The 14,515-nt window shown below is 45.1% G+C and overlaps 1 long non-coding RNA gene across 2 annotated transcripts; it reads right to left on the reverse strand.

The window, feature by feature from the left end:
* Positions 1-4,565: 4,565 nt before the first annotated feature.
* Positions 4,566-14,515, reverse strand: LOC131278092 (uncharacterized). 2 transcript variants are annotated; one of them, XR_011648532.1, is made up of 4 exons: positions 14,475-14,515; positions 13,215-13,304; positions 6,720-7,002; positions 4,566-6,497 (listed from the first exon to the last, which is right to left on the reverse strand). It is a non-coding gene; the product is annotated as an uncharacterized lncRNA (long non-coding RNA). The 2 variants fall into 2 exon arrangements; XR_009185343.2 differs by lacking the exon at positions 14,475-14,515 and having other exon boundaries at positions 13,215-13,816.

The following is a 14,515-nucleotide window of genomic DNA, read 5'->3' on the forward strand; positions in this document are numbered from 1 at the left end:
TTGGGTTTCACCATCATCTGTAGCAGAGATTTTCAAACCCTTTTTGATTTCTAGAATCCTTCTGATTAACAAAAGACTGCAAGACTACTTCTTCCTATTTGTCATGAAAAAAAAATTCCACCCCACCCAGAAGGAAAAAAAATACCACTACACTAATGATATGCCAATAAGGCATGAGTATTAGAAATGAGTAATTCAAGCAAGACACAGAAAGAGATTGCCTGTGAGGATCACAGCAGCCTCAAGATGGGGCCACGTGGCCAGAAGGCTTCCCAGGGATGTCTGGGTGTCTTGATATGCTCAAAGTCATTGGAAGGAATGTACCAGAAATGGGCTAGCTCTTATAATGGGAATGTATTAGGTTAAAAGCTTACAGTTTGGGAAGCAGTTGTTGAGCACCTGTTTCCCATGTATGAGGTCCCAGGTTCAATCCCCTACTTCCAAAAAAAAAAAAAGCTTACAGTTCTGAGACTGTGAAAGTGTCCAAGTCAAGGCACCATCAGAGATGCTGTCTCGACAGAGGTTGGCTTCCTGTGATCCTGGGCTCCTGCCACGAGGTGAGACACAATGGTGGCTGTGCAGGTCTGGCTCCACCTCCTGCTCCAGGCTCACTCTTCCCCACCCTCAGCTGTGGACATGCAGGCACATGGCTCACCTCTCCCCTCTCCTCCCAGGCCTCATCTCCTCCAGCCTCTTGGGTTTCTCTGTCTCTGTTCTCTGTGTGTCTCTGCTTTCAGTCCTCTGTTTATAAAGGACTCCAGCAAGAGGCCCAAGACCCACCCTGGGTCACCTTCACTGAAGTGATCCAATCAAAGCCCCAGCTGATTCCCATCCAGTCAAAGGGTCCCACACCCACAGGAATGGACCAGCTCTGAGAACATGATTTTTTCAAGTTGGAGGGAGACACAAATGTCCATCAGCAAGTACATGGGTAAACAATTTGTAGTATATTTCTACTATAGAATAAAAAGGAACAAAAACTAAAAAATAACAAAAATTAAAAAAAAACAAATTTTAAAAAAGGAACAAACTACTTTTATATGAAGCAACATGGATGGATCTCAAAAAAATATGCACAATGAAAAACAGGTGCAAAAGAATACATGCTGATGTTCCATTACTACGAAGTTCTGCAATGGGCAAAACACTCATCTATAGATGCAGAAAGCAAACCAGTGGTTGCCTGAGGCCAGGGTGGGACCCCTTGCAAAGGGGCACACAAAACTCTCGGGGGTGATGGAAATGGTCTGACTGTTGACTGTGGCAGGGTTTACATGGTGTGCACATCTGTCGATCTAAAATGGTGCATTTTACTGCATATAAATTACACCTCAATAAAGTTGATTTAAGAACATGATCTTTTCTGGGGTCCATGAAAAGCTTTAAACTGTCACACCAGGGCTCTGTAGGTAAGACCCCAGTGTCCTGGTCTAAACATAAGTTCTCCTCCTGCTGCCAAGTCTTAAGGATTCTTATCTTTCCTGCCTTTGAGCTTCACCTGACTCACCTTCCCTTTCAGGAGAGCATCTGGAACTTCCCACCTTCCAGCTGAAACTGGAGGTCTTGAATGTGGGGGCAGCACACTGCCAGGCTGCTGCTTACGGACCAGAGGAAGGGCTTCTCCTTGGAGCTGCAGGGCATGTGCGCCTTTCTCTCCCTCCAAGCAGGAAGTCCCCTAGTTAATCAGCAAACACTGGAGCAGATGGCGCTTGTGCTGGAAGATGCGCTACTTGTCAGCCTCGGTGGGGAGGGGGGCGCCAACCTGGCGGTGCTCAGGAGAGAGGAACTGGTGCCAGGGAGGACTTCTGGTGAGCGCACTGTGTTTGGGAGAGCAGTGTTCTCCCTGGGAGTCCAGCCCCTGTTCCTCCCAGCAAAAGTACTCCCACTCAGAAGCAGAGCTTATCTCTACTCACATAGTCCAAAGAAAAATAGGCAAATGCCTAGAGCGCTCACGTGGGAGAAAAGTTAAAACTCACCATAATGGGAACTCACAAGTCGGTGGTCATCACGTGGTTCCTTGCTGCCTGACACCCAAGCGGCTCCATCCTGGGAAGCTGCAGTCTGTCCCCCTCCCCACCCCAGTCACTGTCCACCTTTTGGCTTCGCTGTGGGCTCCCTCCTGGGGCCCCTTCCTTCTGGCACAAGTGAACTAAGAGTGCCGCCCCCTTCAACTGGGCTGTCACCAGCAGCACACGCCTGGTGACTCCTTGGGTGGCACGGTGACCAGGGCCAGTCTCAAAGCTACCTTCGCTTTCCAGAGACTTGATGGATGGCTGAGATGATCAGGGACAGCTAAAGTGATCATGGACAGTGGAGGTAATCGAGGCCATGTGATCTGTGATAGCTTAAGTATCAGGGATGGCTGAGGTGATCTTGGATGGCTATATTGGTCATGGATGGCTGAGGTGATAGAGGATAGCTGAGATGATCAAGGAGAGCCAGATGACCAGGGTTGGCTGAAGTGTTTGGGGACAACCAGATGATCAGGGATGGCTGAGGTGATCATGAACAGCTGATGTGATTGGGTGGTAGGGTAGGCTGAGGTGATTAGGGAAGGTTGAGGTGATCTTGGAAGGTTGAGGTTGTCTGGGGCAGCTTAGGTGATCATGGACCACAGAGGTAATTGAGGCCTACCTTACTCTTAAGCCCCAAAGCAGAGCCTTTACAGATAAACAGAGATGGCAAGAAGAAAATTTCAACAAGAGAGTTAGGCAGAACTTACATTTATTGTGTCTACAGAGTCAAGGAGCCAAGGTCAGTCTAAAGTGACTCAGACTCAACTCCCTGAGCTGCAGTTTCACTCTTGCTGAAATGCCTAAGTTTCTATTTAGCATCTGCTTTGATTATGTCCTAACTTTTGTGCATATAGATGAACACACATAGCTGCTTATATAATTGTATGATTAGTATGGTTGAGAAATCTTGCTTGCACATACACTGCATGATCAGGAAAAGGGTGGATAAGCTCTGCCCAGGGTGGGGATTTTACTGTGGTAATTAAGCAAGTTCAGATAAGGACAACTAGGGGTTTCTTCTGTGCAGGTCCAATGAACCGGTTGAAGCTGGTTTTCATACGTCGCTGCTCTAGCAAGATGTTCTTAACCACAAGTTTCAGCACCTGACACCATATGGGGGTTGTATCTCATCATCATTTGATTTACATCTGATTTTGTCCCTCTGAATTTTAGCAATGGTAAAGAGAAGGAACAAACAAGAATAAGGCAGTTAGAACATCCATCCATCAACATGGTCAGAAGTAGCTGTAGTATCAGGGATAGCTGAGGTAATCAGGCATGGCTAAGGTGAACATGGACATCTGAGGTGATTGTTAACAGTGGAGATGATCAGAGACTTCTTAGGACAATAGGAACAACCACATGATCAGGGATGACCAAGGTAATCGAGGATGACTGAGGTGATGTGCACAGCTAAGGTGATGGTGGACAGCTGAGGTGATGGGGATGGCTGAGGTGATGGGGATGGTTGAGGTGATGGGGATGGCTGAGGTGATGTGCACAGCTAAGGTGATGGTGGACAGCTTAGGTGATGGTGGACAGCTGAGGTGATGGGGATGGTTGAGGTGATGGGGATGGCTGAGGTGATGGTGGATGGTCGAGGTGATGGGGATGGTTAAGGTGATGGGAATAGCTGAGGTGGTGTGCACAGCTGAGGTGATGGTGGACAGCTGAGGTGATGGTGCACAGCTGAGGTGATGGTGGATGGCTGAGGTGATGGTGATGGCTGAGGTGATGGTGCACAGCTGAGGTGATGGGGATGGCTAAGGTGATGGTGGATGGCTGAGATGATGGGGACGGCTGAGGTGATGGGGACAGCTGAGGTGATGGGGACGGCTAAGGTGATGGGGATAACTGAGGTGATAGGGATGGCTGAGGTGATGGTGGACAGCTGAGGTGATGGCGGACAGCTGAGGTGATGGTGCACGGCTGAGGTGATGGTGCACACTGAGGTGATGGTGCACGGCTGAGGTGATGGGGACAGCTGAGGTGATGGGGACAGCTGAGGTGATTGGACGGCTGAGGTGATGGTGGACAGCTGAGGTGATGGGGATGGCTGAAATGATGGTGGACAGCTGAGGTGATGGTGGATGGCTGAGGTGATGGGGATGGCTGAGGTGATGGTGGATGGCTGAGGTGATGTGCACAGCTGAGGTGATGGTGCACAGCTAAGGTGATGGGGACGGCTGAGGTGATGGGGATGGCTGAGGTGATGGTGGACAGCTGAGATGATGGGGATGGCTGAGGTGATGTGGACCTCTGAGGTTCTCGGGGATGGCTTAGGTGGTCATTAGGTGATCTAGGTGATGATGAACAGCTGAGGTGATCAGGGATGGTTGAGGTGATCATGGACAGCTAAGGTGTTCAGGGCAACTGAGATGATTGTGAATGATCAAAGTGATCATAGATGGCTGAGGTGATCAAGAGTGTATTTCTGGCTGGAGCTCACTGCCCTGCATATTTTTGTCTCCTCTCAACTACCTGTGATGGCATGGACAAGTTGGTATTATCAGAATCCATGAGAGGTGCCCCATCCACTGAGGAGATGGAGAGCAATGACACATCTTTATTTCTAACTTATGAACAGTGTCCACCTTGCATTTCTACTAAGCTTATCTAGAAGGTTTCCAGAGTAGTACAATCGAAAGCTACACAGGAGCATCAAGGGGTCCCTGTTGGAGGTTCCCCTGCTGAGTGCTAAGGTGAGGGGACACATTTAGGAAGTTGATTGCCTTTGCCCTAGTGTTGGATTTAGCCTCTGGGGATAAGTCACTCTTGCTGCCCATTCACAGGACATGGACACAACCAACACCAGACATAGTTCCAGCTGTGGAGGTGCCACAGAAACACTGAGCATGTCAGTCCCAGAAAGGGGGTACATCCTTCTCAGCCATCAGGGTTAAGAGGAGAGATTGGTTTTGGTTAAGAGCTTTGTATTAAACCAACAACATTACACCTGAAATCCCCAAAACCTTCTGATAGTTGTCTCAAAAGGGTGTGTCTTGTCACTTGAACAACATCTTATTAATGAGAGATAGTCATTGTTTCCTAATGATAAATGGTCTATTTGGTCCACATCCTCAGACTATACCCCAAGTGCCAGAATTTGAAATTCTAAATTTGATTTTGTCTCTGAATATTTAAAAAGGACAATTGGCTTTTCATTACTTTTGGTTGAGACTTCAGTGTCTACTCTCTTTACCTCTGGTCGGCAGGTTCAGTCATTAGCACTTCTGAGCACTGGTGCTCCAGGAGTCCAAACATCTGGAAGGTGCTCGCTACTCAGAAGCAACTGAGTGTTTGTAAAATCTGTAGTGCAAGCGTGAAAAAGGACAAGTTCTCCAGTTCTGCTGCAACTGGGATGTAGCAGCAGCACTTCTCCTCACAGGTATATTTCCCTCCTTAATTGCTTTTAATTTTTTCCCAATTTAAAAAGCAAACAATGGCAGGAAAAAATATGCCAAGCCCCCCTCTTTGCCAATAGGATTGAATTATTTAAGAAAGATACTGATAGAATGCTATCAAATAAGGGAGAAAAGCAGTGCTTCTTGTTTAGAAGAAACAGTGCCTCCAGTTCACTAACAAGCCTCCTTTTGGTGCCCCAGATAGATTTCCTCTGAAAGTGCAACTGAACGGTGCTGTCCACAGTGTAAAGTGACATAGCACACTGTTCCCCAGCCCAGCAGGAGCTCGGGTCTGTGCCAGGGCAGGGCCTTGCCCTCCAGGTTCAGGGGCTGGCCAGTGCACCACGAGGGGCTGGGGACCCGCATCGAGCAAGCTCACAAAGGACCAGCTGCCAACCCAAGCCCCATATTGGTTTGCGGCAGACCGTGTAACTAATGTGGATGCCCCATGTGGGTTTATGCTGTCCTGGCACACTGTTCTGCATGTGGAGGGGTGATCATGCCATGCACCTGACTGTGCGCCCTGCTACCCTCTCAGCCACTGATGACTTCCTGCCTCCCTCTGGGCTCTGCCAGCACAGGGATTCACATGGAGTGAGACCTGGGGTCTCTGCTGAGGGGCCCACACCCTGGAGGGTTGGGGAAGCTGGGACAACTGGACGGTGGTGTCGGGGGACCCGCCCACAGGGCCTGGCCTGCAGCTCCCTCCTGACCTTCGCCGACAGCATCTGGCAAGCCCCATCTCCCACCCAGCCATCGCCACCCCCCAGCCTCAGGCACAGAAGGCCCTGGGACCAGCCCCCGATCACACCTGTGATCACAGGCCAGGTGTGGCTTCATGTAAAGCTGACTTTCCAGAAAGGCCTCCTGGGTGGGTGAGCAGTAGATGTGGGTCAGAATCCCACGTGCTCACATGAATCTCTAACAGGCTTCTTAGAGAGGCCTCGCTGTCCCCCGTGTTCAAATCTTCTGATACAGCTGCTCCTGAACTGCAGAGCCTGGGCATGAGCTGTCTCCTCAGAGAGCCCTGGGGACTCCAGCTCCAGCCTCTCCTTCAGGTTCCACAGAGACCCTTTATCTAGAAAGAGCAATATACTGCCATAAATGACATAAATATTTCATGCAACGTTTCTTTCTAAATTACATCCTTCCTCTTATTTTTCATATTTCCTTATCACTGTACAATAAAGGAGGAATCAAGTAACTATGACAATGGACTTTCTTGAAATTATTCATTTCTAAATAGGAATTCTAATTTAAGATTCTTTTATATTGTGCATCCCACATTTGCAAAACATACCTCCTTCTGTATGTAATCATGTTTATTCCTCTGGCTTGTTCGCGTCTACTTGTGTCTCTGGACGAGGTACATGCAACTTCTAATAAAATGTGTTTTTGAAGCCCAGAGCCAGGCCACGAGCTGGTGTGTGGCTGTGTGTCCACTCAGCCTCTGTGTCTTCCAGCAGCCACCTGCGGCACATCCTGCCTGAGATGGTCTCCACGGAGAAGGTGTACATTAGATCCTTAAGATATGTCATCAACAACTATTTTCCAGAAATGGACAGGACGGACCTGCCCAAGACCTGCAGGGAAAGCAGAAAGTAGTTTTCAGGAACTTGGAGAAGCTCTAAGACTCCCTGCCAGCACTTCCTCCAAGAGCTGGAGAGCTGCCGCCCCCTGGGCATGGCCACGTGTTCCCGCAGCTCCTAAGTCCCTCCTGGGAGGGGTGGCTGAGCTCCCTCAGGGCTCCTGGCCCGAGGTCCAGGCTCCTGGGGGCGGGGTGAGGGTGGCAGCAACATTTCACCCTCGGGGGAGTCCATGGGTCTCATGTGTCCACGACCTGGATGTTTACATCCCACCGACTTGGAGGCTGCAGGGTTAGGAAGCGCCTTCCTGACCGTGCATGAAGACGGGTATGTAGGCCACCAGGACAGATGCGCCTCGGGCCGACACACGGGCCTCTCACAGATGTGCCACGGGCCCAATGTGCCTGGCCCCTCACAGGCGGGGTCACCCAGCAGCCTCGCACAGAGCCACAGCGTGGGGGCGTTTAACCCCTATGGCCCATGAGGCAGGGTCCCTGGCACCATCTCCACGTCAGGCTCATTGGCCAACAGCCATTCCCAAACACCAGTTTGCCAGGGACCTGTTCCTGGAATTTGATTCTGAGGGAATCCTGCTCCCTCATCTGTCCCTTCAGATCCACTTGCCTGTGGCTCCATTTACCTTTGGATGAAATTCAGAGCCACCTTGCCAAGGTCTGAGAATAACCTTGTTAGGATCTTGATGGGGAATGTGTTGAATGTATACATTAAAGAGAGCCGCCCCTCTGTGGAACAGAGCACTGCGCCTTCCGGAACCACAGGTGTCCCAGGGAACAGGGGGCTCGTCAATCCTGGCACATCATCTGGTTTGGACTGATGGTATAGGGGTTACGGAGCATTTTCACTGACAGTAATACACTCAAGGAGTTGTTTTGAAATATTTCATACATTCTTCTATTTAGAGCTCAGAATGAAAGAAACGGAGTCTGTGAGGAAAGGCAACAAACCGTTCATGGGCATCAAGCTCAGCAATGCAGCCATAAGCGACCAGACTGTTGATTCCATGATGAAGGGGGCAAGTAAAGGTGTGAGACTCACTCACCCATGGGCCCACAGGCCCCGAGGTCAGGCCCCAGAGTGTGGAGCTTGGCCTTGTGGGCCCAAGTGGCAGGTCTGGGGGGTGCTGGCCACAGGGGAGGGCCTGGCCCATTTCCAGATCACTTCCAATCTCATTTTTGAACTAGACTGTGCTTCTGAAGTAGAAGCAAGACTAACTTGCTTATTTGTCCATTTCCAGAGTCATGGTCACTGGCCTCCAAAGTGGTGTCCTTCTCTGAACGTGCCCCCCCTTCAGGAGGCCCCACCCCACCATCTCAGACAGCAGCATCCTCCATCCTGGGTCACTGAGCCTGCAGGTGCACTCCAGCTCAGCCCCCCTGAGCTGCCGAACCCTGTGCTCTGCCCCGGCCACATGATGTCAGAGCCCATATCGAGGAGGACGAGCCAGAACAGGAGGCGGGCAGCCAGCCTCCATGGAGTGAGTGAGCCAAGCACTAATGGAGAGCAGGAAGCACTCCAGCCCCTGCTGGGTGGTGGGTGCTGGGGCAATACATTTGCAGCTCCACAAATTGTGTTCATTTATATACTTCCAAAAGTTTTGCAAACAAATTTTTCTTTTTCTTTTACTTAAGAGAAGAATATCTTCCACTTCACTTCCACCCAAGAAGGAGTAACAGGGACCAGATTTACAACCAAAAGTACTAGCCAAACAACAGATTTGAAGACACACAGCATTAGGCAACAAAGGATATTGATCTTTGAGGACAGGAAACAAATGATGTAAGTCCTGTAATTTCCCCAGACTTGTGCCTGGAGAGTCCCCAGTCCTCAGTGCAGGGAGAGGAAACCCAAGAGGAGTCCAACAGACTCCTTAAGTTGAGGAGACAGAGCCAAGAGTCCAGGCAGACCAAGGCAGCTGGAGTTTGCAGAACAGAGTACCAAAGAAGAGAAACCTGCACAGAGAGGACTGACCACAGTCCCCTCCACAGTCCAGGAAATTATTGACCTGAGGCTGGGGAAAAACACTCAAAAGAACTAGATAACAGTTCCCAGCACTTACAAAAGGCTAGGAATAGTGCCTGTTTCTACCCACCAGACTGGAAAAACACATATTAGTGGGACATTGGGTAGAATACTCAAAGATCTTGCTTCAAGAGTTGGGAATAAGTAGCCCTAACCTGAGCACTGCACCTGACCACCTACAAAATCATAAACACAAGACCCTGGAGGATTAAGTTGTTTGCTAGTAAGTTAACTGCATCCCAGAACAAAGTTCAAGAAGGTATGAAGGAATTTAAAAATACCCTATAACCTAGAAAAAATTCATAAAGTCTGACTTGCAAACACAGATCATCAGGCATATCAAGAAGCAGGAAAACATAAACTTTACTGAGGAGAATAAGTAACCAAATAAAACCAACCCAGAATGGACACAGATGTTAGAATTATCAATCATGATGGACGTTAAAACAGTTATATCTATATTCCAAATGCTGCAAAGTTAAGCGAAGTCATTGAAGATATAAAAAAGACCCAGACTGAACTTACAGAACTAGAAACGACAACATAAAAAATGAGAAATACACTGAGATTAACAGAAGATTAGACTTGGCAGAAGAAAATATTAGTGCACTTGATGGCCTATCAACAGAAACTATCCAAAATGAAACACAGAAATATAAAGAATCCAGAAAAGTTAAAATAGCATCAGTGAACTATAGGGCAGCCTATCATACATTTAATTGGTGTCCCCAAGGCAGGGAAACAACAAAGGATTTGAAGAAATCATGGCAGAATATTTTTCAAATTTGATGAAAACTATCAACCCACACAAATTAAAGAAGCTCAAGGTATCTCAAGCACAAGAATTATGAAGAAAATTATACCAAGGCAAATCATAATTAAATTGATCAAAACCAGTGATAAAAGAAAATCTTAAGAGCAGCTATAGAAAAACCACATGAAATATACAGAGGAACAAAAATAAACACGACAGCAGATTTCTTAACTAACAGCAACACAAGCGATGAGGTGATGGGGCAACTTCTTCAAACTACCAAAAACAAAACAAAAAACCCTTAAAAAAATATAATTCCATACCTGACAAAAACATCTTTCAAATATGATGGGAAGAGGATTGTGGGAAGGAGAAGGAGGAGGAGGAGGATGCTCAAGGAATCAGCCGCCCCTCCCCCCATCCCCAGCACCACGAAAACTGGCAGGAACAGTCAGAGTAAATTATTTTGGAACTCTGGAATCTAGTGGAGCTCTGCACAGCACCGAGTGAAGAGAGGGAGGAGGAGGCTGGTAAATTGTGGCAAATATCAGTAAACATCACCCTCCTTGCAGTAGCTACCACTCTCCATTCCCCACCACATGGGAGGCAGCAGTGGGGGCTGCAACCTGGGCTCCTGGTGCAGCTTGCAGGGGCCAAGGTGGGCTATAAGGACCAAGTCCTCAAAAGTCCTGGGGTGTGTGGTTTGATCTCTGATCACTGCTTTAGATCCCTGGGGGGCAACCCTGAGGGTGGTCACTGTTTCAAAACCCCTCAGGCAAAAGAAGCTGAAGAGTTTTAAAGAGGTCATATCTTTATTTCTTTATCTTTTCTCTTTACGTTCCCCATTTGGAAGCAAAAATATTTTGGAAAAGTCATGAATTGACAATTTTAACCTAAACAGCAACAATAGCTAGCAATCCAGAGGAGTGGGAGAATTAGATTCTCAGAGTTATAACAACACAATGCTCACTAAGACTGTCCAGTTGTCAACAAAAAATTACAAAACACACAGAGGAACATGTAAATATGGCCCATTCACAGTAAAATTAGAAATTGCCAGAAAATATCCCTGAGGAAGCTTATACATTGAATCAGTTAGTCAAAGACCTTAAATCATCTGTGTTAATTATGTTATTGAGCTAAAGGAATCCATATAGAAAGAACTAAAGGAAATTAGGAAAATATTGGCTGAACAAAATAAAGAGATAGATATTATGAAAAGTGACCAAACAAAAATTTTGGAGCTGCACAGTATAATAATTGATACAAAAAACTCATTAGAGGGAAGCGGATTTGGCTTAATGGATAGGGCATCCATCTACCACATGGGAGGTCCAAGGGCCTCCTGACCCATGTGATGAGCTGGCCCAAGTGCCGTGCTGATGCACACAAGAAGTGCCGTGCCACACAATGATGTCCCCACATAGAGGAGCCCAGTGTGCAAGGAGTGTGCCCTGTAAGTGTGTCCAGTGTGAAAAAAGTGCAGCCTGCCCAGGAATGGTGCCACACACACAGAGAATTGATGCTGCAAGATGACACAACAAAAAGAGACACAGATTCTGGGTGTCACTGACAAGAATACAAGCAGACACAGAAGAACACACAGCGAATGAACACAGAGGACAGACAACTGAGGGGCAGGGAGCAGTGAAGGGGAGAGAAATAAAAAATAAATCTTTAAAAATAAACCTCATTAGACAGATTCAACAGAAGATTGGAACAGGCAGAAGAAAGGATCAGCAAAGCATGAAGATAAGATAATTGAAAGTATACAATGTGAGGAGCAGAAAGGAAAAAATCTGAAGAAAAATGAACAGAACCTGAGGGACACCATCAAGCATCCCAACATTTGCATTATTGGAGTTTCACAATGGCATGAGAGAGAAAGAAAGGAGGAGAAAAAGTATTTGAAGAAATAATGGCTCAAAACTTCCCAAATATGATGTAAGGCATGACTATACACATCTAGGAAGCTCAACAAATGATAAGCAGGATAAACTCTAGGAAATCTACACCAAGTCACATTATGGTGAAATTGTCAAAATCCAAAGGCAGAGGAGTTTGAAAGCAGCAAGAGAGGAGTCACTTCATCCATAAGATTAGCAGCAATTGCTCATCAAACCATGGAGGCAGGAAGACTGTTGGGATTGCATATTTAAAGACTTTATATGAAAACTCAACCAAGAATTCTATACCTAGCAAAGTTATCCTTCAAAAATTAAATGGAAATTAAGACACTTACAGAAAAAGCAAAAGCTGAAAGAGTTCAAGTTGACTAATCTTTACACAAGAAGAAATGGAAAATATCAACAGGCTTATAATGAGTAAAGAGTCAGAATCAGTAATTAAAAACCTTCCATCAACAAAAAGTTCAGGACTGGATGGTTTCACTGCTCAATTCTAACATTTAAAGAAGATTTAACACCAATTCTTCTCAAACTCTCCCAAAAATATAGAAAATGAGGGAACATTTTCTATCTTATTCTATGAGGCCAGCATTACCCTAATAACAAAGCCAGATAAAGACAGCACAAGAAAAAATATATACAGGCCCATATCCCTTATGAATATGGATGCAATTACCCCCAACAAAATACTGGCAAAAAAGAATCCAACAGCATTTTAAGAGGATAATATGTATGACCAAGTGGGACATATTCCAGGGATGCAATGGAGGTTCAAAATAAGAAAAACACTCAATAAAATATTCCACATTTATAAAATGAAGGAAAAATAACATGATCATGCAGAAAGTGCATATGAAAAAAAGTCAACATATGATCAGGATAAGAACACTTAGAAAACTGGCAATGGAAGGGAACTTTCTCAACAGGATAAAGTACATTTATGAAAAGTCCATAGCAAATACCATACTCAAAGATATAAGACTGAAACCTTTCCCCCTAAGATCAGAAACAAAACAAGAATGCCTGTTCCCACCACTGTTATCCAACATTGCACTAAAAGGTCTCGCACGAGCAACCAGGCAAGAGAAAGAAATACAAGGCATCTGAATTGGGAAGGAAGAAGTCAAATTATCCCTCTTCATGAACAGCATGATCTTATATGTAGAAAATCCCCCCAAAAAACACAAGAAAGTTACTAGAACTACCAATAAACAAATTCAACAAAGTTGTAGGGTACAAGATAAGCACACAGAAGTTAGTACAGTTTCTATATCCTTGAAATGAACAATCTGAAAAGGAAATCTAGAAAACAATTCAATTTATAATAACATCTAAAAGAATAAAATACCTGGGAATAAATTTAACCAAGGACCTGAAAGACATGTACACTGAAAACTACAAAACATTGCTGAAAGAAATAAAAGAAGACATAAATAAGTGGAATGACATTCCAAGTTCTTGGATTAGAAGGCTTAATTTTGTTAAAATGTCAACATGTATATACCTACCAAATTCCAGCAGCCTTTTTTGCAGAAATGGAAAAGCTGATCCTCAAATTCATATGGAATTGCAAGGGGACCCAAATAGTCAAAACAATCCTGAAAAAGAATAACAAAGTTAGAGAACTCATACTTTCTTATTTCAAAACTTACTACAAAGTGACATTAATTACAACAGTTTGGTACTGGCATAAGGATATACATATAGACCAATGGAATAGAATTGAGAGTCCAGAGACAAAACCACACATTTATGGGCAGGTGATTTTTGACAAGGGTACCAAGACCACAAATGGTGCTAGGACCATTGGAGATCCACAAATAAAATAATGAACATGTACCCGTACCTCTCACCATGTACAAAAATTAATTCAAAATGGATCAACAACCCAAACATAAGAGCTAATACTCTAAAACTCTTATAGGAGTTTAGGACCTTGTAGTAGGCAAAGGACTTTTAGATTTTCCAGCAAAAGCACAAGCAACAAAACAAAAGAACAAAAATAAAAAGGTAATTCATCAAAATTAAAAACTTTTGTGCATCAAAGGATATTGTCAACAAAGTGAAAAAGACAACCTACATAATGGGAGAAAATATTTGGAGAACACAGATCTGGTAAGGATTTACTATCCAGAATATATTAAAAACTTCTACAACTCAAGAACAAAAATACAAACAACCCAATTAAAAAATGGGCCAGAGATTTGTGTAGACATTTCTCTAAAGAAGATTCTCAGTTGGCCAATAAGTTTATGAAAAGGTGCTCAACATTATTAACATTAGAGAAATGCAAATTAAAACTACAAGATACCACTTCACACACTAAGATTTTTAAAAATGAAAATACAAGTGTTGGTAAAGATGAGGAGAAATAGGAGCCCTTGTACATTGTTGGTGCCAATGTAAGATGGTCCAGTCACTGTGGAAAACTTAACTGTTCCTCAGAAACTTAAACATAGATTTACCAAATGATCCAGCAACTCCACTCCCAGCTATATATCCAAAAGAAGGCAAGAGAACAGTTATTCGCATGCCAATGTTCACAGCAGCACTAATCACAATAGCTAAAACCTATTGTCCATCAACAGATGGATGGATAAGCAAAATGTGATATAGCCATACAATGGTAATATTTTTTCAACCATAAAAAGAAATGCAGTGCTGGTACATGCTTCAATATGGATGAGCTTTGAAGACATCATATTAAGTGAAATAGACCAGACATAAAAGGACAAATATTTGTATGATGTAGCTCAGTGGTTGAGCACCTGTTTCCCATGTACAAGGTCCTGGGTTGAAACTCTGGTAC

The sequence above is a fragment of the Dasypus novemcinctus genome, chromosome 3, assembly GCF_030445035.2.
Source record: "Dasypus novemcinctus isolate mDasNov1 chromosome 3, mDasNov1.1.hap2, whole genome shotgun sequence".
NCBI classification, from domain to species: Eukaryota; Metazoa; Chordata; class Mammalia; order Cingulata; family Dasypodidae; genus Dasypus; species Dasypus novemcinctus.